The following is a 25,434-nucleotide window of genomic DNA, read 5'->3' as shown; positions in this document are numbered from 1 at the left end:
TCCTTAGAATGAAGCTGGTGAGGTTACTTTTCTTAAGCTAAAATCATTTTTGTTAATTGACACCCATTTCCTTGCTTGTTCTAAAGCTTCCATAAATGCCTATTATAACTATGCAACACATTAGTCTCATCTTAATTATTATAAGCTAAATTACACGATTCAATCCGATAAATAACATGTAGACCGCATTTTGTATGCTCCTGCATCAAATCTCCCTAGTTCTAAATCTTTGAAAGGATGACAACTTCTGGTTTAACCTTTAATGCAAAATATATTGTGTTTAATGTATAATTGATGTGGATATTCCAATGTTCAACCGATTAATACAGATTTGAAATTACTAATGGCTGAAAATTATAATTGAACAAGCTATACTTAAAGACTTTTATTTTCCCTGCAATTGACTAGAAATGATTTAGCAATGTAAAGGACTGGAAATAACATGAAAGACAGGAAGTCACACCAACATAATTGACCATTAGAACACCTTACTAACCCTGGAGAAACCTAATGTGGGAAAAATCCAATGTTGAAACAGTTGTAGCTTTGCTAGTTTAAGTAAAACCAAAATCCACAGTAAAATTATAGGGAGTGATTCTCTCTGGACTATGATGGACTGCTGTGGGTATCAAGTAAAAATCCGTACAAAATCCTCCTTTCCTCTCTGCATAATCAGACTACTTAGACCTTCTATATGTTACACACTTCCTCAAACTATTTCTACAACCCTAGATGATCGTATAAGACCCAAATACTTGCATTAATGCAATTTTTTTGGCTGATTAGATGCCTTTAAGCTTCTCATTGAAGAAGACAGGCTACTGAGCTGACACGGATCCCTGAATCAGTGCAGATACCAAACTTTCATATTGGAACAAATATGGCATTTGCTAAATTCCTCATCTTCATGCATTGGGTTTTTCAGATTTAATAAGGGTCAGCTTTCAGGAGGGCATTATGGCAGTTCCAAATTTGCTTGCTTATGCTTAAAATATCTGCCTTGACTCCTAATTGATTTGTTGAGGTTCAGACATATTCCTCGGAGTCTCTTAACTGAGTGCAGACAATTGGCTCAGTGTGATATCTTCCTTCTTTATCTTCTTCATGTTTGTCACTTTCGTATTTTAAAAACAAAATCTCGGTTGGAGTTTGAACTCTTGGTTTAGGGTCTTGAAGAGATGTTTATGCATATCTGTTGTTATGACCGATATAATTTGGATCTCACAACTACATTATGGGAGGCTCTGGTCCCTAAAAGTTATTTTTCCTGTAGATGAGGTAATTTACTTACTGTTCCTTGGATTACTATTTCTCTTCTGTTGGTAGGGCATTTTTTTAGTTGTTTCGTTGATGTTCATGCTTTACCCTCTTTGTTGCCCTTATCTTCTTCTGCACTGCTATGTCTTCCTCCAACTTTTTTAATCATCAAATGCATAGTTTTCTATTGAAGAGAACACTTGTCCCTGTTCTTCTTCATCTAGTGTAGAGGTCTCAAAGAAATGCAAATTTTCAATCTTTACAACTACATACACCTTCACATAGAAAGGTAGTTGAGGCTGAAAGCAGTTTTTGAAAAAAAGGGGGTAAAAATTTATTAATCAACAAAGAGCATTACAAAGCAACCAGAGCCAGCAAGAACAATAGCAGGCCAATCAAAGCTCTCCCAGAACACCCAAATAGTCTCTCATGTCTTCCATAAGTAAATCCTCCAGAATTCGAGAGTATTCCGAGGACAAACACCCCCAGTTACCAACCCTCCACATTCCCATCTGCTTGAAAGCCCATCTTGCCAAACAATCTGCCACCTTGTTCCGTTCACAAGGAATATGGCAAAAGGTAATAGATTCCAAAGATCCACGAAGTCTTACAATTTGCTTGACCACCAAGGATAAATGCCAATTCACTCCCTCTACCTGCTGTCTATTAAGCATATCAATAATCTATGTCACAAGGTTCGTGTTCGAATTCATGTTCGGCAACAATAAAATTCAGATGAAGTTCGGCAAGAGGAAAAAGTTCGAAAAAAATTCGAGATTAAATTCGTCTTTATAAATTTGATTTTTTAAAAATATAAGTAATAAATTTAAAAACATTACAATATCATATATTTAATTTTTTTTTTCAATTATTACTAATATATAAATAATAAATATATTAAATTTTTTATATTAAATAATAAATATATTCAGTTTAATTTTTTTTTTTGTAAATAAGAGGCGAGATTAAATACTCAAAAGAACAAAACAGAGATACAACAGAGTTCAAAGCAGGGCAGCTCGTCAGGTACGCAGACCAATGGAGCTGACATCTGAGAAAATCATCGTAAGCTTAGAGCTGACTAAAGCAGCAGCTAAGAAGTAAGCAGAGAACATTTATAGTGCCAAAAACCCAGACCAGAACAGGCAGCATAGTCATACTGCTGCGAAAAAAGGTGGAACCTCTGTTCATGATCTAATGTAGGTCCCTAGCTGCTTCCCACGACGCAAGTCTCTCCCATGTATTTCCAGGCAATCCTTTCTCAACATTGCAGGGATGAACTCGTGCCAAGTGTAGGTTTGGCCAGTATCTTCCAGAGCAACCCCCTCATTTGCTCATTTGCCAATCTGTCTGCCAGAGAGTTGGCTGTGTGATGAACTGCCTGTAGATTCAGGCCTGCAAAGTGGCAGAGGTGAGTTTGGATACTCTGAAGGAGCTTGGATGGATGCAAGTTATCTGTGATCTTGCTGATGCCATTTTGCATCCGCTTTGCAATTCCAATGATGAGTGCAGAGTCCCCTTCCACCATCAGTGGGAATAGTCCATACCAAGTGGCGAGATCCAGGCCCTGTTCCAAAGCTTGAAGTTCCGTAGCGTTATTGGTACTGCTGCCCAAATGGCCCATATAAATCTGAAGAATGTCTCCTGAGCTATTCCGGGAAACCCCACCATATGCTGCAGGGCCAGGACTCCCTTTAGCCGTACATCAAAATTTGATTTTATGATGTGGCCATCTGACAGGGACCAATGGGAAGACAGAGAGGGAAAGTTTGCAGGCTTGGAATGCAAAGAGGCAGAACCAGAAGTCAATCTGAGAAGATTAATGATTCTCGCATCCGATACAGAGATCTGATCGGTTGGTGTGATAGACGTAGAGATTTGTGTAGTTTCTCGGATGATAGAGCTTACTCTGGCTATAAGGTTTGCCTTCTGCTCTTGGGTATCTTTGAAGATATGAGCATTCCTTTCTTTCTACAAAATTCAGCAAATGGTACCTGGTAGAAGTTCCCATGCCCTGTTGACAGTTAAATTATTGGAAATTTTGGGTCTCCAATTCTCGAGGGTAGACTGAATTGAATGTCGTTTCCTATCAGATTGTCCGAAAGTCTCTGCCCCCCAATTCCATATTCAGTTTAAATGTTAAATACAAAATATATTATAATAAAAAATCTAATTTAAATATTTAATATATCAAATTTTAATATATTGAGCGAAAACAAAATTAAATAACTAATGGACATGGTTTAAAACATAAAATATAAAAATATAAATTCTGTTTTAAAAAACTAAAAATTTAAATTAAAATCAAACCTGATAATTAAAATCAAAATGTTAAATATTGAGGTAGCAGCTGTATCCATTTTCTTCGACCCTGAAGCATAGTTTGTTCGTCTCCCCTCTCTATGAGTAAAACAAGTTTGTGATTCGACTCACAGCTACAACCGTCCATGAACAATGAACGACCTCACTTGCTCCTAGCCGTGGGGAAATCGTCACGAATAAATACATTGTAGTAGGGCTCCATCAGGTGTTTCTTCTCCTCCGATGTGAAAAGAAAGCCAATAAAAATGTTTTTTTTCCCTAATATTTTCAATAGGAAAAAAAACCCTTAACTATACTAATCTTAACGTTATTTTTCATGTTTCGAAGTTCACCAAATTTTGAACCTTATGGCCGAAATTCAGTGAACCTTGTGAATTAGTCAATAGCAATTTGTGAATTAGAGTCACAAATGACTTTTCTCCATCCAAGCACACAACATTTCTCTAGAGCATAAAGGATGACAAGAGCTTCCATAAAGTTATTCGTATGATGACCTTTATACAAAGAGAAGAAGAACCGAACCACTCTAGAACTATCTCTACCAACTCCTCCAATCCTAGCATGCCCAAGATTACCTCTAAACAAGCCATCAGTGTTTATCTTCAAAACTTTAGAAGGGGGGGGGGAGGGAGGGTGACCAACAACCATCCCGTCGAACCTTGCTCCTGACTCGACAAACACCCCTTGAAAAGAGGGGTTTCCTCCTACAAACTTCCAACCCCAACCTTTGAATAAGTGCTAAATCATTGGATCCACTTGAGCAGACAAATCACATTTAGCTAATAAGGTTTCCTGCAGGCCATTAATTATACGCATCCATAGTTGATGACTTAGCATCATTTCATCCTAAAAAATCCTTTTATTCCTTTCCAATTAAATATGCCAAAGAATAACGGAAGGACCTGTATTCCAAGCAATATGGAGAAAATGAGTTTTAGCAGGAGAGGCCCCCAATAAACCCCAACACTCAACCAAGGAGGAGGCATGGAGATGAGCCTTATTGTAAACTCCCCATCAATAGTGCCAAATTTTCCGAGAAAAGAGGCAAGAGAAGAAGATTTGAGATGAGCTTTCCTCACCATGATTGCACAAAAAGCATATAGAAGGTCTTTGAAATCCTCTCTTTCTCAAATTATCCTAGGCCAGACAACAGTTTCGGACAACCAACCACATGAAAAAATTACATTTGGCCCACGAGACCTTACTCCACACCTGTTTCCACCAAGAAACCTCAACCTTTCCAAGAATCTATCTATCCAGTTCTCGATAACCCAAAGCAATGGAGAATTTACCTTTCGGGTCTGAGCCCCAAGCTTGTATATCCCTCCCCTCCAAGGAGTTGCATGCTTTGTTTGATAAAATATTCCTAAGATCCTATCGATCCACATGTGATCCCCCTAGAGGCCACTCGTGTGGTTCCTTCCATCTAAACACTTCAACTGACCAAGCAGCTAAGAGGTTTTAAAATCTTTCACCTGACTCAAAGTTGAGGCTGAAGGCATTATTACAAATGTGATTTGTGATTTTAAATGGTCCATGCCAAAACATTTCAAGTTTTATTGCTTGTCCTTGGAGTTTATCTTTGCTCAAGTAAAGCCATACCTTACACTTGACTGGAAAATGATAAGTTTTTATCCCCTTCTCTTGGATGCCCTTCGTGGTATTTGCTTAAGAGTTGGACCAATGTTCTATTGGCTACCTTGGCTTGACTATCTGTTTGAGGATTGAAAGTGGTAGCCCACTTGAACTTTGTGTCCATTTTTTTCTACATTGTGCTCATCGGCCCATAAATCTTGAATCTCTTTTTGAAGCAATGGATTCAGGAAACCTAAAATGCACCTCAACATTAGTGAAAAAAATTGAACAATTTGCTTCATTCCATAGTTCCATGGAGTCTCTTATGGGGGGGATGGTTTTCAAGGATGGGGGGTTCAAGGGCCTAAATTTGGGGATGGCGGGGGACAGTGCAAATACATATAGTATTGAACATTGACAATGAAAATGTCGAATTCAGAATTTAAGTATTATCATTATATTTAAAATTTCATAATGATGATTATGATGTTCAAATGGCAAAATGGCCTAATGCCTCCAATCATCCCCAAAGTTCTTGCCAAACTCTTCGTCACTAGATTTGTTGGACTCCACAAGCTTAGGCTCCTCCAAATCAATATCGGCCAGCCCTGTCTGTGCAACATCATCATCAACTTGTGTTGGCTCCTTTGGATCTAAATCCAATTGGGGTGTTGGGCTCTCTCCTTGTACATAAGCGTGTTGCAATTGATGAGATGAAAGGCACAATGTACAACAACATGCTTCTTTGCTCTCTTGGAGATAAGCATGTTCCTTTTAATGGAGTGGATGGTGTTATAAGTCAATCAGTTAATCTCAAGTTCTCAACTACAAAAGAACTAGAAACTTGAAATAGAAAACAAATGGCTAGAGAGGTAGTCAATGAAGTGGGTCCATGCACAGTCCACCACAAAATTGGGTCCTTCTGTGCCATAGTCTCCCTATGTATCTTGGCCCCCTTTGAATATCCCCTAAGAGTGGCCTTCCTATGTATCTTGCCCTCCTTTGAATATCCATATGTATCTTGGCCTCCTTTGCCCATTTAGTATGAATAATGTCAAGACTTTGCATGTACCCCTTCAGATTTAATGCACATAGGCAACCATGTGCAAGGGATTGTTGAGATTCTCCCATCTTGATGAATGATTGGCTGAATATGTTCATTGTAGAATTGCAATGTGGGGTCTTTTTGTCATACAAAAACCTTCATTTGGTCAAGCATAGTATCCATGCACTCATACACCTCTCCAAGCTAGGTTTATTAATATCCTTGTATCTAATCAGTTAGAAGGTTGGAGTATTATGGAGACAATATATTTTGCATCAGCCCAAAAAGCCTCACCCTTCACCACCTCTTTCACTCTCTTCCCTTGCTTTGTCTTAGACTTAGACCATGTAATATCCCCACAATTTTTTTTTGATTTTTAACACAACAAGGTTCACCCGTTAAGGTTAGAATAATCAAACTTGCGCAGAAAGGAAATGCTGAAAGTAACCCTTTCACTTTCAGATCACCGAGAGCCCAATATGGGAAGGTGAGAGCATACAGTGTCAAGGGGATCGTTAACTCAAATAACTGTTGGAAATGAAATCTCAAATACAATACTGGGCGGCAAGCCAGCCCCTTCTGCTTATCCAGTGGGTGTAAGAACTACTATAGCAGTATGACGGTGCAACCAGCCAATTAGAAGATTACAAACTGAGGAACAACAATCACTCGACCGCTTATGCAGCGGGAGGACTAGAAATGAAATAGCAATCAACTCAATCGTTTATTCGTCAGGAGGACTGAAAATGAGATTACAATCAACTCAACCGCTTATTCAGCGGGAGGACAATGTTACAATAGATAAGAAGGCAGCAAGCCAGCCTCTTCCACTTATGCAGTGGGCCAAAGAACAACGATCCAAGTATATAGCTGTTAGTACTACTAATCAGCTTTACAATGCAAACATGGATTACAAATTACTGGAATCATTGTCCAAACTAGGTGGCAAGGCCAACCTTTTCCACTTATGCAGTGGGACTATGAGAGATCAATAGAAATTGCTGTTAGTACTATTACCAGCATTACAATATGAATCATAGAAGATAAGAATGAAGAACCAACAGCTGCAAACAATTACCAAGATCACTTTCTCTCCACATCAAAGTACCCACACACCCTATGACCAACTCCACACAAGAAGACACTCCAAAACGGAAAATCTCTAAATCTGATATACTCCCAACATGCTGAAAACACACAGACCAGCAAGCTAAGAACTCACTAATTTACTCATAACTGTTTCCACACTTGACAAAATCACCTCCAAACAAATGCAAATGAGAGATATAATGATGGTGATAAGGATGGAAATGAAAGACATCAACTAACAATGCCCAAACCCATGGCACACAACCCAAAGCACTCCCAACATAAGGCGTTTACAGCAGAAAACTTCGACTTGCATAATAAAATTCAATACTCCAAGATAACCAACAAAAACTTACAAGATGAATCGCCCATGACATAGGAGATGAATGAGCAAATACCCAGAATGCTCTGACTCACACACAGGGAACTACAAACGAAAACACACTTCAGCTACACTGGAAAACAACAACCTGGAAACACACTACAACACTCCCAAAACTCAGAAATCTAATACATAAATCCGCAACATTATCTTCAATCCACTCCTCTGAATGAAGAGCAGTCTCTAGCTCAACTAGTTGCTGTATTGCAAGCAAGAAATCAAGCTATGGCTAGGAGGTAAGCGTTCCCCAAAGCTTTCACTCTGCATTTCGGCAGCATTTCGATATAAAATTGTTCTTGGATACCAAAAATGAGGGCCAAGGTGCATATTTATAGCTTTCTCCTAAAGTCGAACTTCCTTTCCCTCCAATATGGGATTAAACATCCACATTCAAATCTCCTTTAATTTGCACTCATTTCATTTCACTTCCTCCACAAATCGCCCAAGGGATAATAATATTTCATTTAGAACCAAAGTATTTTCTCCCTTTAGTGGCCGCCCCATATAGACAAATATTAAGTCAATTGCTAGGATATAATTTTAATGAGAAAATACCTCAAAAGGGACGTCCAACCCAACATAAGTCAAAAATAATTCTTAATTCTTTAAATCGACCCCCTCAAGGTAGCAAATATACTTTATGAAATATTCATAAAGTGGGATATGGCGTCCAAGGAAATGAAGTGAATTATTTTCATAAAATTAACATATCCTTTCTAAGGCATCCATCATGCCTTAAAAACAATTCACTTGTAAAATATTTTTCCCCAAGCATAAATCGCCCAAAATAAGCTCCAAGAATGCTAGAAGACAAACTGCTCAAATTGACCTGCCGAAAATAGCCATCTGAACTAGCCTGCTGAAAATAGAACTGAATCTTTGGATCATCATGCCAAGCTAAACTGACATAAATAGCCTGTGCTGTACTGGCTTAACTCAAAACCCTAAAAATAGTACTTACTAAAAATAGCAAGTGTCTCCAAACTCCGTTAGGGCACAAACCGGGAAGCAACTTTTACTTACTAAAAATAGCATACTGCTAAAAATATTAAGTGTGTCCAAATGCAATTTAACCACATATTGAGTAGCCATCACGACTTACTAATAGTAAGTCCGGAAAAGTTTTCAAATTCGTTTGCATGTTACACCATCGCGAGGCTCTTTGAAAACCCAGAAAAACCCAGAAAAGTAAGTTGTCCTCACCCCCACTTACTAAAAATAGTAAGTTTGGAAAAGTCCTCAGATTAAGTTGCATGTCACACCATCGCGAAGCTCTCTAAAAACCTAGAAAGAATCCACAATCTGAATTGTAGAATTCCATCTCGTCAATCATCAAACGGCTCCTGCAAACCTCCACAAAAGTTGGAAACCCTAATTTCTGCTTCTGACTGACCAACAGGTCTGAGAATTGGTCAACAGTCCCCAAAACAAGCTAGAGCGGAAAAGGGGACATTACAGACCACTAATTTCATTCTATTTTTATAGCGATTAGTTGCAATGCCTTTTGTAACTCAAACATCCTCTTCAAGAGAATAAGTATGATGCATATTTGGTCTCTATAGGTTTTAAGAATACCTTGTTGGTGAAGGTCTTGAAGAGGGCATGTGAAGTGTTGTGGTTGTAGATGAACATTTGCACATCTCTAACATCACTAACAACTACTTTGATTCAACTATTTTTTTCTCATGTCCTTGAGTGCATTATTCATGTCATGCACACAACAAGGAGGCCATCAAATATGTCTATATGTTGCCCTAATTAGCATCCTTGCAACTTTGCTCACATGGGTTGTGTTGTGACCATTTCACACATCGCCTCATTGCAAATGAGGACCCCCCACTTTTTTCTACTTTCTAGGTTAGTCTTAGAGTCTTTAGCTATTAGCCTTTCATTTGGAAGAGGTGTAGTATCTTAGATGGCTAAGAGGTAATCAAGTCAAGTCTCTCTCCATGAATTGAAGTGAGGTAAGTTAGTTTTCAAGGCTTAGGAAATGAGTGATTCACATCTTTGCTCACTCTAATGGAAATGAAATATTGAATTTTGGCTAAGGCAAGTAGCTTTTGGAGGATAAGCATTGTAGATTTGCACTTTCAGGCTCGGTCATTGACCCCCCAAAGGTGTGACATAAACATCCAGGCTTGGTCATTGACCCCCCAAAAGTGCGACATAAGCTTTGAAGCTCAATCATTGCCACCTTGAAAGTGCGACTTAAGAACTTTAGACACTTCCTTTGCCCTCCCAATCAGCGACTTAAGGATTTTTATTGTCCTTGCTGATCAACATCAATATGGTGAGCGATTCAACCTCCAATCAAGCTCTTAATGAGCATATCGGATTGCATCTCTATTGCTATACCCAAATCCGTGACTTAGAGATTTTTCTCCTTCGCTGGAAAGGATCAGCAAGCTGGAGGATTGCATTTCAAATCAATGAAGAGGCACTTCCTTTGACACCTTCAAAGTGCACCTTAAGGATTGCACTATTTCCTTTGCTATGCCGAAAGTGCGCCTTAAGGATTGCACCATCTCCTTTGCTATGTCAAAAGTGCGCCTTAAGGATTGAGTGATTTCTTTTGACCCCCTAGAAGTGCGCCTTAAGGATTAAGTGATTTCCTTTGACCCCCCAAAAGTATGCCTTAAAGATTGAGTGATTTCCTTTGACCCCCTAGAATTGCGCTTTAAGGATTGAGTGATTTCCTTTGACCCCCAAAAGTGCGCCTTAAGAAATAGAGTGATTTCCTTTGCTACCTTGGATGTGTGCCTTAAGATTTTGATCACTTCCTTTGCCCCTTCGAATGTGCGACTAAAGGAATCAAGGCATTTCCTTTGATGGGTCAGAAGTGCGACTTAAGAGATTGATCACTTCCTTTGCTATGCCAAATGTGTGACTTAAGAGTTGAGTGATTTCCATTGACACCTCCAATCAGCGGACTAAGGTTTTTGCATTGAATTGTTTGAATGAGATCATGATCATGCTAAGTGCATTGCTAGGAAGATGATTGCAAGCTCAAGCAATATCAAATGTGGAAGGAGAATCAATCAATCACTTCCAATGGAAGGTGTAATCCACAAAATTAAGCATTTTCATCATTTCCTTTGATTGCCTAGATCAGTGACTTAAGGTTTTCACTTCCATTGACAGCACTGCCTTTGCTCAACCAAGGCATTGTCAGTGACTATCTAAGAGCTCACATTTCCTTTGCTTGGTCAAAAGCCCAATCAGTGTCAATGCCCCCACTCAAATGATGAAAGGATACAAAGGAGAAAGGAAGGAAGAACGCACTTCCTTTTCCCTATGAGATCCGCGAACTTCCTTTGCGACCTAAAACCAATGCAAATCAGACATGAATCAGGCCTGAGATACAATATCAGAATTAAAATCAGATGTTTCCATGATCAGAAAATTCATTTCCAGATTTAGAGAAGGTAGTGGAAAGCTTGATCAAGTACTTTTTACAATGTTTTGATTCAAGTTATGTTTGTTTCCAGGTTTGATGCAAGTAGGATGAACATGTAAAGGGAGGTGATGAGGATCAGCTCCAAGGTGAGGACTTATGAACTCACATACAACATCAAGATTTCATCACATAAGCAAAGACAAGAGCCCAAGGATGACATTGCAGCACTTCAAGCCTCAAGCTCGTGCAAGGTAGCTGATGGGATCATCATCACAGACTATAAGGCAAGAGGGGGAGTCATCTACATCAAGGGGAGAACAAGAAGACTCTAGGCTTGGAATGAAGAATTTCCACCGTATGAAGAAGATAACATTGTATAGGAAAGACTTCAAGATCAACATGTTACATGAGGATGGTAGCGAATATAAAGAACATGATCAGCATGGTGATATGCTAGCACACTTTCATTGCAACACTTCAGGTCTCAAGCTCAGGCAAGGAAGCTGCTCGTAGGAAAAGGATTTCACAAGATCACACAAGGAGTAAGATCAATGCATTCAAGGCAAGAAGGAAGGATCAAGCATAAGCATCACAAGCAGCACTAAGGTGGAATTCCCAAACAAGAAGATGAAAGTAAGATGATCAAGAAGAATTTCATTCACAACTTCGTGATGAGTTAGAGGGATGAGCAAGCTAAAGTAGCGCCCAGTCATCACTTATCCAATCACATCATTTCATGATAAGGCGTCCAGATTCAACACACCTAATATATCCAACAAAGAGGATAACTACCACATGGGCACAAAGTCCAATGCACCTACCCTCGTCATCTATTGGTCAATTATTCAAGGAAGGACATGTGTCCCATCAAATGTAATTTTATCATTGGTCAAGCACTAAATGCTTTGTAATGGGTGTAACAAGCCCTAATTAGGGTTTCTATCTTTCGATCTTGGCCATTGATTGTGAATTGATCTGAGCCACTCAATTGTAATGACAGCACTATATAAGGCTCCACTCTTTCATTTGTAAAGGTTAATAGTGAATAATAAAAAATAGAGGGTTAATAGTTAGTAGTTGAAGAATAGTTCAATAGCAGATAGCAACTAGAGTAGAGTAGGAAGAGAAGGCAAAGAGTGTTGCCAAGACATTGTTGTAAGAAGCATGTAAACTTCATTGAAGATATGGCAAAATTCATATGTTGATTCGACAATTTGCATGATCTCTACTTCTCATTTAATTTTCATGTTGTGTAGATGAATGGAAGAACTTTGTGTATGATCAGTGGTGAAATTTGTATATCCATACTACTGACACCTTGCCGATGGTAAAGTGCCTTGTGTAGTCAACTGGATCTATCTTAGCCAAGCTTAACTTCAAGTATCATTCCTTCATTGTTATGCTTCACCTTGAAGGTATCTATGCTTGTGTTGGTGATTTGAAAATCATCAAGCTATCCTTAGAAGATCGCACTAGCCTTGTGGAGATGTTCGCTGCATGTCAAAGCAAAGCTTAGTTGAGTTTTACCAAAGATTGTCCTTTGCTCTTGCATTCCTAGGATTAGATTAGCTTTCTCAACCCTTATCCTTTTCCTTTTTTTCTCAAATCAAGTGAAATTCCACGTTCTAGGGATATCCAAACATTCAAGCATTCAATGTAAGTCCACTTTGTGATTTCAGCAATATCACATCAAACAACTGAGTCTATCTAAAAGGACGTCAAGACTTGATATTCGAGAACCTTGGAGTCATCCCATTTGATCACGCAACTTAGCATTTGGGAGATTTTGTTCAAGAGAGGATATAATACTTAGTATTTTATTTTGTGTTGCATAGTGCGTAAAAACACCATCAACAGGTTGCATTTGTCACTACTTGCACCACATTTTGTGGTCCCTCTTCTTTAGCATCTTTAGCATTTGGAATTGAAATTAACATCTTTGCTTTGCTCTGAGCAATCAACAACTCTAAGAAAAGAAGAGCTCTTTGTACATGTAACCATGATATTGGTGAGTGGATGATGGCTGATGTCCATCCAACTATCCATGTTTGCATTAAAATATTAGTCTTGAAATAATTGTTATCCTCAATTCAGTCTCCCTTGTTGGCACATATGATGGTCCCACTATTATTATTTTTGCCACGACCTCCTTATAATAAGGAGAGCGAGTCACATGGAATGGAATGCAATTGGCAAAGAAGAATTTTCCAATGACATCATTTGCCTCAGCTTTCACTTGCACATTGAATAAATTGCCAATGGTTTTGGAGCATCACTAGTTGACCTATGTTTCCCCTTGGGCTTTGCTACCCTTGAACAAGAAGAAATTTGAATATATGCCCATGGCCTTTTCAAAGTAGTAGAAGTAGAACTTTGGAGACTTCTCCCCCTTAGTGGAAAAGTAGCAGATGTAGGTGCCTTTTCTTCACTACCATCCCATAATTTACTTATCAGAGCTTCAGCTTTGAGGTTTTTGCCAACTTGGTACATACTTTTACACCTTTACCTCAGATATGAAGGAGGTGGGCATTAAATTTGGTAATATTGCCTTGAAATTCAAGTTTATAAAAGTGGCACTTCCACAACTTAGTTCCTCTAGATGTCCTAGGCTTTGCTTGTAACTTAGTTACAAATTATTTTAAAGGGGACTTTGGCACATTTTTGATGCATTTTTGAAGGGCAACTAATATTTGCATTCCTTATAGAACTAGTTGCTCTACTCCTCTCTATTTTTGTACTTGGATCATCAGGGGCATAATCAGATTCAATTTCAACTTCAACCTCTTGAGACCCAACATTATCTTCACTCAATAGTGACACTACAAGAAACGATAATAAAATTTATAAGTTTATAATTTGAAAATTCAAATTTAAATTATGCACAATGCAAGGGATTAAGGCACAAGGCTTTTTTGTTACTTTTTTTACTTCAGGCTGCACAAAGCGTAGAAGTAGAGGATACACAAATAGAATCCTTGTTCTAACCTTTTGAAAAACAAAGATTTCACTTTTGTTTTTCTTACTTTAGGTCACATGAAGTGCAGAAGCAGAGGATAAACAAAAGTTAAAATCCTAATTTGACAAAAAATTGAACACATGAATAATACAATGTTGTTGTTATAAAATTAAAAAATTAAGTTGTGATCATTATTCATTTGTAAAACTAAAATAATGAATTTAAATTGTAAACCCTGTATTATCTCAAATGGAATATTGTATGAATTCTTGTAGTTATCAACAATAATCATGCGATTATAATGTGTGTATCAAAATAATTTCAACAAACTTGCAATTTTTACCATATAGGCTCATAGACATTTTGTTAAACAGTTTGCATTCCTTGAACAATTCAATATTTCTGGATTTGGTGATCAAGAACAGCTGCATATAAAGATAAGTTAATAATTTTCTGACCTGCTTGTTGATGAGAAAATCCAAAAATCAGAAATTATTTCTGTTTTATTAAATTATCTTTATAGCTGAATGGCTGATCTTCTTCTTTGATGGTATGAACCTCCAAAGGAAAGTGGAGCTGAAGTAAAAACCACAACAAAAGATCTTCAAACAGCAGATCTATTTCCCTTTCAATCTTCAAACAAATCTTCCAAGTGGGTCCCATTCCATTTAGTGGAGCTGCTGAAAAAAACCACAACAATAATTGTGGAATCTCCAGAACCCATTTTAAGTGCTGTGATCACCCTTTGAGGAACATTTTATTATAGAAATCACAATTCATATAAAAAATAACAATTATTTTGCTGCTGATTGTTTGTGGCCCACAAAGCACTTTAGACAGGCATTTTTTTAATACCAATAAATCTGAATTTAGCTCTCTTTTAAAGCTTACGATTTCCTTTTGTTGCATATTTTTAATCAATAAATTTCCGAAAGATGTAGATTGGTCTCTAAAGATTCTTCAAAGGGGAATCGCTCTTTCAAATTCCCATTTCCTTTTAAAACCTTGAATCTTTACTTAAAGTAGTGTTGCGGTTGATGTGGATAAGGCTGGAGTTAGATAAATAAGAATAAGAATAAGGATATCTGTCGATCATCCACAGAAACTGCTGATAAATTTTGTATGCAGTTTCTGGATTTGATTTTGTTGGAAATTTTTACCATCCAATCAAATCCAGAAACTGCATACAAGATTCGAATGGATTGTGGAAATCTTATAGGTTTGCTGATAAAATTATTATTTGTTTTACAAATCTCTATAAATGTTACTTTGTAGTTCTAAATCCAAACCTTTGAGAATAAATCTTCTGTTTCCTCACCAAAACACAAACTGAATCTTTTTGCACAATGAGGACTTCTAAATGCAATTGCTCAAATAGATTCTAAGAGTTCTCGTCACCAAATCCCAAATCTTTAGCACACTGTTGATTCTTGGTTGGAACCTTATTGCCTTTTGGGTTTTCGTCCGTCAAGAAAACTATTGGGGTTTTCATCCCTTCGCTGAGAAATCTGGCCACATGCACAAATCTCCAAAAGAGAAATTAGAAATACTTAGAATGACCTCCTTTCTTCTCCTTAGCCTTCTTGTATAGTCTTTTGCAGAACTTCTCCAGAAAATAATTATTAAAAATCACTTTTTAATTAAAATATTAATTTCTTTTTCCTCATGAAGTGACTTTATAATATTTATTTTGGCACCAGAAAAAGTCAATTAAAATAAAATATTCAACTTGCCCAAAATATTAATGTAAACAACTTAATCTAATTAATCAAATTATTTTCTCTTGAATGCTTGGGCCAAAAATGGGGAAATTATAGTTGTCCCTTCCCAAAAATTGCTTGTCCCCAAGCAATCCAAACCTATATGCCAATACCAGGATCCCAAATCAACTTTATGAATGCTCCAGCATGAACCCATTGTTCCGCTTTGATACAACTGAATCTTGCAAGTCTAACGATCTGCTTTACCCTGTGAAGCAATCCAACAATCATAAAAATTCCTGGATCCCAAAACTTTGCATCTTCATATAGCTTGAAGGTGAAAGGATAAACATAACTCATCAAGTCACCATCACGAGTTTCCCATCTTAAAATCAATATTGTTGGAAACCATTTGAAATGTTTCTCTTGCATTGACTCCCAAATGTGATCAACATTGGCAGCCATAATCATCCTGTGATGCGTGTAGAGTCCAACTCCTTCACCTATCAAATCATACCTATCTTGGCAATCCATCTATATGTATGCAATTGGACTTGAGTGATGGCTGATTTGCATGATGACATCAGCAGTAAGACTGAAATTATGATCCATAATCCTTCAAGGTACACCATTACTCTCTAAAATGCTTGGCTGGTGACCCCTTGCATAAATACTCAACAATGCATTAGCTAGATTTAAAACATTGCATACTTCACCTTGATCCCATGGTCTTATGAGCTGATGGCTTTGATCTGAAAATGTATGCTCATTGTAATCCCCACGAATGGTTGTTTCCCTGAACAAATCACTTTCTAAATCAAATAGATTGAAGCTATTAGGAATACTCTTTTCCATAGATTCGGTTTGGAAGTCGAACTGATATACATTGGCTTTGGGAATTTTTTACCAACCTCTGAACTATCATCATTGAAGTGATGTAGGGATTCTTCACTATATTCTGATTTAAAAAATTGAACATACTTGACTTCATAATTCTCCTGATTTGAATCATTCTTTTCATGTCTTGATCTGTCATAAGAATGGTGTGTGTGAGCAACATTTTCCTTAATTTTCTGTAGGTGCTGTTTTGCTTGAGAAGCTATTCTCTTAGCTTCCTTGGCCCTTTTTAACCATTCATCACACATTTTTTGGTTCCTCAGTACATCTTTTGTGCTTGTCTGTAATGTGATCAATTTCTTTCTTTCCTCATTTACACATCTAAAACCAGCTATCTCTCTAGATTTTGCATTGCAATTGTTTTTAATTTATGGTAGGACAGTATTGTACTCAATGAATCATTAGAAATGCCCATACTTTCATATGATGTTTCAATAGTTGCTGATATAGCAAACTCTGAATCAGCATACCCTTCAATCTACACATTGGTAGGAAGACTTGTGTTCTCCTTTCTGCTTGCAGATGCACGAGAAATTAGCTTTATCCTTGATACTAGAAAGGTTTATGGGTTCATCAACCTTTGATTCATCATAATCATGGCAACTCATGTACTCATTTCCTTCTTTATTTTTACATTAGTAGTTAGGCTCCCAAGTTCCTTTGCATGAGAAGCAAATATTTCTTCTTTTGAGTTCATTCCTGCTGTCTTCATTTTCCCTCACAATAGAAGAATTCTTTTCCATTGTCCCTTCTTCTTTCTTTCAAACTGATAGGTAAGGTTCCAACAACTTAGGATGCTCTAGGAATGTGGTTAGATTCTTCTGATATTCTTGAAAGACTTGCCAAAATTCTGTCATGAACTCCTGAGTTGTCTTCAACTTTCTTTGGCCATTGAATGCAAGCCTCGACACCAACTTACTACTGCTGAAACTGAAATGTATAAGTGATGATAACTTACTGGAAGTAATCTGAAAATTATCATTTTACTGTTAACCCCTCGGGCTGGTAGGATGCACAACTCTAATACCACTGTATTATCCCAAATGGAATATTGTATGAATTCTTGCAGTTATCAACAATAATCATGGCAATTGTAATGTGCTTATCAAAATAATGTCAACAAACTTGCAAATTTTCATCATATAAGCTCGTAGACATTTCATCAAACAGTTTGCATTCTTTGAACAATTCAACATTTCTGGATTTAATGGTCAAGAACAGCTACATATAAAGATAAGTAAATAATTTTCTGACTTCCTTGTTGATGAAAAAACTCAAAAATCAGAAATCATTTCTGATTTCATAAATTATTCTTATAGTTGAATGATTGATCTTTTTCTTTGATGGTATGAGCCTCCAAAGGAAAGTGGAGCTGAAGTAAAAAGCACGGCAAAAGATCTTCAAACAGCATCTCTGATTCCCTTTCAATTTTCAAACAATTTTCCAGGTGGGTCCCATTCCATTTAGTGGAGCTGGTGCAAAAACACTCAACAATAATTGTGGAATCTCCCAAACCCCATTTAAGTGCTGTGATCACCCTTCGAGGAACATATTACTATAGAAATCAGATTTCATATCTGTCATGCCCCCGCAGTGACACCCATACTCGCATCATTTTTACTAAGAGAAAATTGTGCTGAATCAAGATTTCACAATTTTCTGAAAACCCAACTCGAACCAACAGCAAAGAGAAAGTGATCGGCCTGGCCTACAAAGGTTGGCAATATTTTTATGAGGAACAAATTCACTAAGGAGCATCCCCTATAAGACACCTATACGATGACAATAAGGGCAGCAATCTCACATAAAAAACTCCAACTAATTCACACTGATTTGTATCCAGTTTAGTATATTAATTAATCACCAATGAAGTGCGATTTCACAAAAGGTCACAGCGGTTATGAAAAGGTAAAGGACAAGGTATGAGACATCTCTTGAGGACTGTGACTTTATGAACAGATAGGGCATGACTCTTCACCCACGATGGGGAGATACTTATACAACAAACTTACCACTCCAAGAAGGCATCAATGAACAGCAGAAACTTTCATATGCAGTGATTAGACCCGATCTGAGCAGTGACACATTAATCTCTTGTGGTATGCAGAAATAGTTTTTAACACACACACACACACACAAATATATATATATATATATATATATATAAGTTGTATGAAGATATGGATGTATGAATCCTTATGTGTTGGTATAACATATATCTATGCATTTAACAATATTATGAGCAATTATATGATTTCCTATTTGCAGTAGTCGATCATGGTAGGGAGAGGAAGGGAATGCAAGGAGGGGGAATGGCTGTGGATCCTTCACTAGGTACACCACCTCACATGAGATGGCGAAAGGCCACATGAGGCTAAGAGGGACAATGTATCTGCTCTTGGGCCTAGGGTAGAGGGTCATTTTAAGACACCCTATTGCAGTTTCCCCTACAACCCCTATATTGGTCAGTTGTTGGGATGAACTCAAGGGACCTTCAATCATAAGAGGATGAGAAGGATGGCATGATGAAGGGGAACAGCTATGAATGCCTCACTAGGTACACCACCTCATATGAGATGGTGGAAGGCCACATGAGGCTAAGAGGGATAGGAAATCTGCTCTTAGGCCTAGGGTAGGGGATCTTTTGGGCACCTTATCATGTCTCCTTATCTCATGCCCCATTATGGTCGAACCCCTCATAATAGTTTAGATTTGTTATATGTTTCTTTTAACCCTAGAAATGTATTTATCTCATGAATTATATCTTCAATGTTTATCTAACTTGATTGCAGGTTTCCAAATGGACTTAATTTATCTTATACTTGGGTAAGAATTATATCTCTTACTATATTATAGACTTTGTATCATTTGGATTTGTGAATTTAGGGCAAAATATAAGGTAATTAAGAAAAGGGACATTACAATATCAAGAATAACAATTATTCATCTGCTGATTGTTGGGGGCCCACAAAGCACTTTAGACAAGCATTTTTTTTATTACCAATAAATTGTAATTGAGCTCCCTTTTTAAACTTACGATTCAATTCCTTTCTGTTGCAAATTTTTAATCAATAAATTTCCGAAAGATGTAGAATGGTCTCCAAAGATTGCCCCTCTTTTGAATTCCAATGTCCTTTTAAAACCTTCAATCCATTATTAGTAGTGTTGTGGTTGATGTGGATACGGCTGAAGCTAGATAAATAAGGATAAGGCTACGACAACCTTGCCTTAAAGATTTTTATGCATTCAAACACTTAGTTCACCCTTCAATAAAAGATTACAATAGTATAGCCTTGGCTGGATTGAATAATATAATATTTATTATTCTTTATTTATTTATTTTTCGCTGAATACAATCTGCCTTTGTAATCTCACCTGACACTAAATATTTTTTGATCATCTGCACAAACCACTAATAAATTTATCATTTGTTTACAACTCTCAATATTTAATACCGTGTAACTGAAAAGCCAAACTTTGGAGAATAAATCTTTTGATTCTGCACCAAAACACAAATTGAGTCTTTCAACATGTTAGATAATTGGTTAATCCCAAAGACATTGAGAGGGGGGGTGAATCAGTGTCTGACCGGTAAATGAAAGATTTAAACTTATTTGCAATTTTGTAACTGAGATTAATATACCGGTAAACAAATAATAATGCAGTAAAGAGAAACAAAGGAATCAACATCAATGCACACCATAACACAAATATTTTGGCGAGGAAACCCGGTAAGGGAAAAACCTCGGTGGGATTTGTGACCCACAATATTTACTCACTGGCCATATGAATAAATATTCCTTAGTACAAAAGGGGCCTACACATGCAGGAAGGCCAATTGCCCAGAGCTCACTGCTCAACAACAAAAAATGGAGTCACACTGACTACAATATCACACTGATGTAAACACAAAAATGAACTCTTACAACTTGCATCAAAATGCTGGATGAGTTCGCTGTTATGCTCTGTCTGATACCGGTTCTGCCTCTGCCAAAAACCCTAGCCGGTATGCTGTCAAACGATTCTGCATACACAAAATAATCTTCGCTTTGCTCTGCTTCTTATTGGCTCCTAAATAAACACATCAAAATGCATATACAACTATTCACTATCATATCCTATCTTATCTCATATTACTGCTTTCATACATTTCAAATGACCTACAAGAGCTCATAAATATATGAGTCTTTACAATACAACATGTCGGCCATACAATTATAATTTACATTACAATTCATTTCGCATAAACAATACTATTGCCAAGTCGGCCTGGAATGCTGGATAATCTTCTGTCGGTGTAAACTAGATGCCGGTGTGAATAAGCCTTGTTGTATCTGCCAGTATCGGTAGGTGAAGTCTAATGCCGGTTGAACCTGTGGAACCTTGTTGCCATCAATGACAACATCCACCTTTCTCTTCTGAGTGTATAATGCCAACACAACATAATTTTGATTTTTGAATGAAATAGCTCAACTGGATTCTAAGGGTTTTTTGTCCCCAAATCCTAAATCTTCAGCACATTTTCAATCCCTAGTTGGAACCACACTGCCTCTCGAGTTTTGATTCATCAGGAAAATCATTGGCATTTTTGTCCCTTTAGTGAGAAATTTGGCCATAGGCACAAATCTCCAAAAGAGAAATCAACAATACTCAGATTGACCTCTTCTCTTCTCCTCAACCTTCTTTTATAGTTTTCTGTTGAACTTCTCTGGAAAATAATTATAAAATCACCTTTTAAATATTAATTTCGTTTTTCTCATGAAAGTGGCTTTATAATATTATTTTATTTTCATTTTGACACTAGATAAAGTCAATTAAAATAAACTATTCATCTTACAATTATAATTAAATAATACAAGTTGCTCGAAAATATTAATTTAGACAACTTAATTTAATTAATTAAATTATTTTCTCTCCGAATGCTTGGGCCAAAAATACTTTACAACCCCTAAATTAATTACTAAATTTGCTAACTAAAATTATTAATTTCTGATTAGTTACTAAATTTGAACAATGAAAAATAAATCATGAAAGAAGCGTACCTTGAGGCTTGAATAATGCTTTGATTCCTTTGATTCAATGGTGGATTTGTCACTATTCTTCTTGCACATTTTTAATTACTGTTCGAAGAGGAGAGGAATACCTGGGATGCCAAAAAGCCTTGTTTCTACGTAGTTCGCAACCTAAAGGCGGATTGAAAAGAAATGTCCTGGCTTAAAATGGATTTGAACCCTTGTTAAATCAACCTCCTTTTGGACTATCTTACTGATTCACTAGTGGACTTAGGGCTTCCTCGATGCTTCTACCGGGCCTTCATCGGCAAATACAGCAAGGCTTTGGTTTGAAATGATGCTAGGGTTTGAACTGGAATGCGAACTTAATCCGACTTGCCCTTGCTCGTCTCGCATTTTAAAATGCATTGGGTCCTTTTCGGCAGATGCAGGCGAAAACGAAAGGCAAGAACGCAACCTTATTTGACTTCACTTGCTTTACTCGAGCCGTTCCCCCATTCGGCAAAACTTTAGCAAGTGAGGGAGATGATGCGAAGATCGCGCAAGCCTGATTTCCTCTTTACTCGACTTGAGCCTTGGCCTTTCTCTTTTCACTTCACTAAGGGCCCTTTTCGGTGTTTTGATGGGAGGATGCAAAACCTTTTGGAGTCTATATCTTCGCTTAACTTGCCTAAGGGACAACTTCGATGATTTTGAAACAAAAGGTGCAATACGCTCTTTTGAAGTTTACAACTTCACTTAACCCATTTTCGGCATAACCTCGGCTTTTTAAAGTGAAAATGCAAAAAGGCACCTAGTGACATGAGGGAAAAGTTCGGTGACTTTTCAAAGAACCCTACGGACTTTACTTATTAATCGCTCCTCTCATATTTGGCCAATCTTCGGTGATTTGAAGGGAAAAATAAAAATGCTTCACCTTCTTTTAAACATGGGTACTTAGCTTTAAATCGGCCCCCGGTTCTCCCACATCGGCTCTTTTTCGGCAACTTGAAGGCACATTCGAAATGTGTTTTAAAACATTATAGCTTACTGTGATAATTCCCTCTCTTTCATTTTTATTAATCCATTAGTAAATTTGGAATATTTTCAGCTAATGAGGGGGAAGCTTTGGTGCAGGAGCACCTCCAATTTTCAATTTCAGGTCAAAGATGCAGAAACTTTCATAGGACATTAAGACAAATCAGAAGAATAACATGTGCGATCAAAGTCATATTGTGGTTTTCAAACAGTGCCATGTCTTGTTATATTTGTAAGGTCTTCAAAGGCTCATTTTGTGTTTTCAATGTCCTTCAAGAGACTAGAAACTTAATTGTAATGTCCAAGTCTCAAAGAATGTTCATGAAGTCTAGGAAGTAGGAGTGTTTGGAAACCTTTTAAGGTTTTAAAGTTTAGTAGTCAAGTCGGCTTTTAGTGTTCAAGTCAGTTTTAATTTTTAAAGTTAAATAATTCAGATTTTCAAAGTGAAACGGTTATGTAGTCTTTTTGCAGTGAAATACCTTTTAAAAGATCTTTAAATATTGTAAACGGATGTAACCAACAAAAAAAGGGGGGTTGAAACAGTTGTAACCGGGATTGATGTAGGCGAAGGGAACTCAGTGTACACGGATGTTCTCGGATACACAGTTTGGCGAACAGTTAATAAAGAAAGACCATCAAGTTTGAATAGGCCCAGATCTTTTATATTGATTTTGGAATGATCGACTGATGTTCTGAAATGTATTGAGCTTCCTTGATCATTATTTTGTTTGGGGTTGAACTTTATTATTAACTTGAATTCTCTGTTACGCCGTTTATAGTAACAGTAGTTTTTTTTATTTGCCGTTGTTGAGTTTACAGCAGAGTTTTAGAAGATGAAAGTCATCCCATGAATATGTTAAGGCCTTATATTCATGGGAGACGTTTTCTAACATGTAAAATATATCACTGACTATGCATGTTCAGTTTGGAGAAGTTTAGGTGATCACCGTTGATAAACAGGGGAAGATGCCGGTGAGTGAAGGTATCGAAAGAACAGAACAATTTGTTTATGAATCGGGTGTGCTGGGTATCGGGTTTTAACAAATTCTTGTTCTTGAATACATGTTGAAGTGTTGAGCATCGCGTTTCACCGTTAAGTGAATGATATCGGGTTTATTGGAGGGAATTCATAATATTGTTGGAATCGAGTTTATACACTTGCCCTGGTTCATGAGTTATCTGCTGTGATGAACGTATGTTTATGAGTATCAATTCATAGTTTAATGTATGGTGTGAATTCCACAAATAATTCTGAAACTATATTCTGGTGACAGACCGTGGGTAGTAATGGTGTCTTTGTAAATGTTATTCGCAGTCAATAATTTCATTGGAAAAAGATTGATGTTTTAGCAGTCGCTTTGAAAGAATAGTGATTTGGGGTATCGATTTGAAACTCTCACAGATTTGTTTAACCGTTTGTGGAAAACATTTAAAGAAATCTTGTTTGGATAAATTACATTGCCGATTGATCCTATAACAGTGCCAAAAGTTCAATACATGAATATCTAAACAGGGAAATGGGTGTATTCTGTTCCTAAGAAAATACAAAATCAATGTTATGAACCAGTATCAGTCTTAGAAACTGATTTCACGATAAAAGGAACGAACTCTGTTTTGGGTCTATCAAGTTTCGTTGTCAAAGCTCTGCATCAAGTGGTATCAGAGCAGGGAAAGGTCTTGTGGGAGTGTACCTTGGTCTTGTGAAGATTGGTCTTTGAGTCCTTAGACAAGCCCTTGCAGTTGAACTATCCTGGGAGGTGTAACCCTGAGTTGAGTCTTATACCAATTGCAGCAAGTAACCATGGGTGAGGGAGAAGAAGGAGAGTTACCAACCAGAATGACCAACATGGAGTTGGCAAGAATTGTGAAGGAGCAGTTGGCTGATAATAAGAAGCTGAAAGCAGCCCTAGAAGAAAGGGATAAGGAGAACTATGAGAAGGATTTGCTGTTGAGAACCATGATGGAAAGATTAGCAGCATTGGAGAATAGGGATAAGAGGATTAGGCAGGATGAAGAAGAAGATGAAGAGGAAGAAGTAGGAGAAAGACAAGCAGCAGAACCAATAGACCTGGAAGATGCAAAGATGGCTAAATGGGTGAGGGCCATAAAGAGTGGAGATGTGAGGGTAAGGGCAGACTTACCTATGTACGCGGGAAAAATGGACGATGAAGAATTGATGGACTGGTTTGGAACAATAGAAAATTGCTTTGAGTGTGAAGGGATAGAGGAGAAGGACAAAGTAAAGATAGCAAAATCTCGGTTGAAGGGACATGCTTTGTTGTGGTGGGATTGTGTCCAGGCTGATAGGTGGAAGAATGGTAAACCCAAGATCACATCTTGGTACACCATGATGGAGAAAATGAAGGCAAAATTTTTGCCAAGGGATTATAGAGTGCAGTTGTATAAGAAGATGAGAGATTTCAGGCAAAAGGAAAGGGATGTACAAAAGTACACGGAGGAATTCTACAAGCTTGATATTAGAGTGGATCATGATGAAGAGATGGAAGAAAAGATTGCAAGGTATATGGGGGGGCTGAGGTTCAACATTCAGGATGAACTTAGTCTTTCTACCCCGAGGACGGTTGATGAATGCTATCAATTAGCCTTGAGGGCTGAAGAGAAAATAAGAAGGAGACAAGAAAAACAGAGCAGCAATAGAGGTGGATCTTCCATGAGAGGAAGAGGGGGAAGAGGTACTACTGATTTTCCGAATCAGAATGACAAAGATAAAGATAAAACATTTTCAGAATCTAGAGGAGGTTATAGAGGTGGAAGGAGTGGAGGA

General features: G+C 37.4%; 1 protein-coding gene across 4 annotated transcripts in view; it reads left to right on the top strand.

Moving 5' to 3' along the window:
• Nucleotides 1-25,434, top strand: part of LOC131071590 (pentatricopeptide repeat-containing protein At5g02830, chloroplastic) — a 278,239-nt gene that overhangs the window by 1,489 nt on the left and 251,316 nt on the right. The window lies entirely within an intron of this gene.

Source organism: Cryptomeria japonica, chromosome 11, assembly GCF_030272615.1.
Source record: "Cryptomeria japonica chromosome 11, Sugi_1.0, whole genome shotgun sequence".
Classification (NCBI taxonomy): Eukaryota; Viridiplantae; Streptophyta; class Pinopsida; order Cupressales; family Cupressaceae; genus Cryptomeria; species Cryptomeria japonica.
This window is presented reverse-complemented; position numbering and strand designations above follow the sequence as displayed.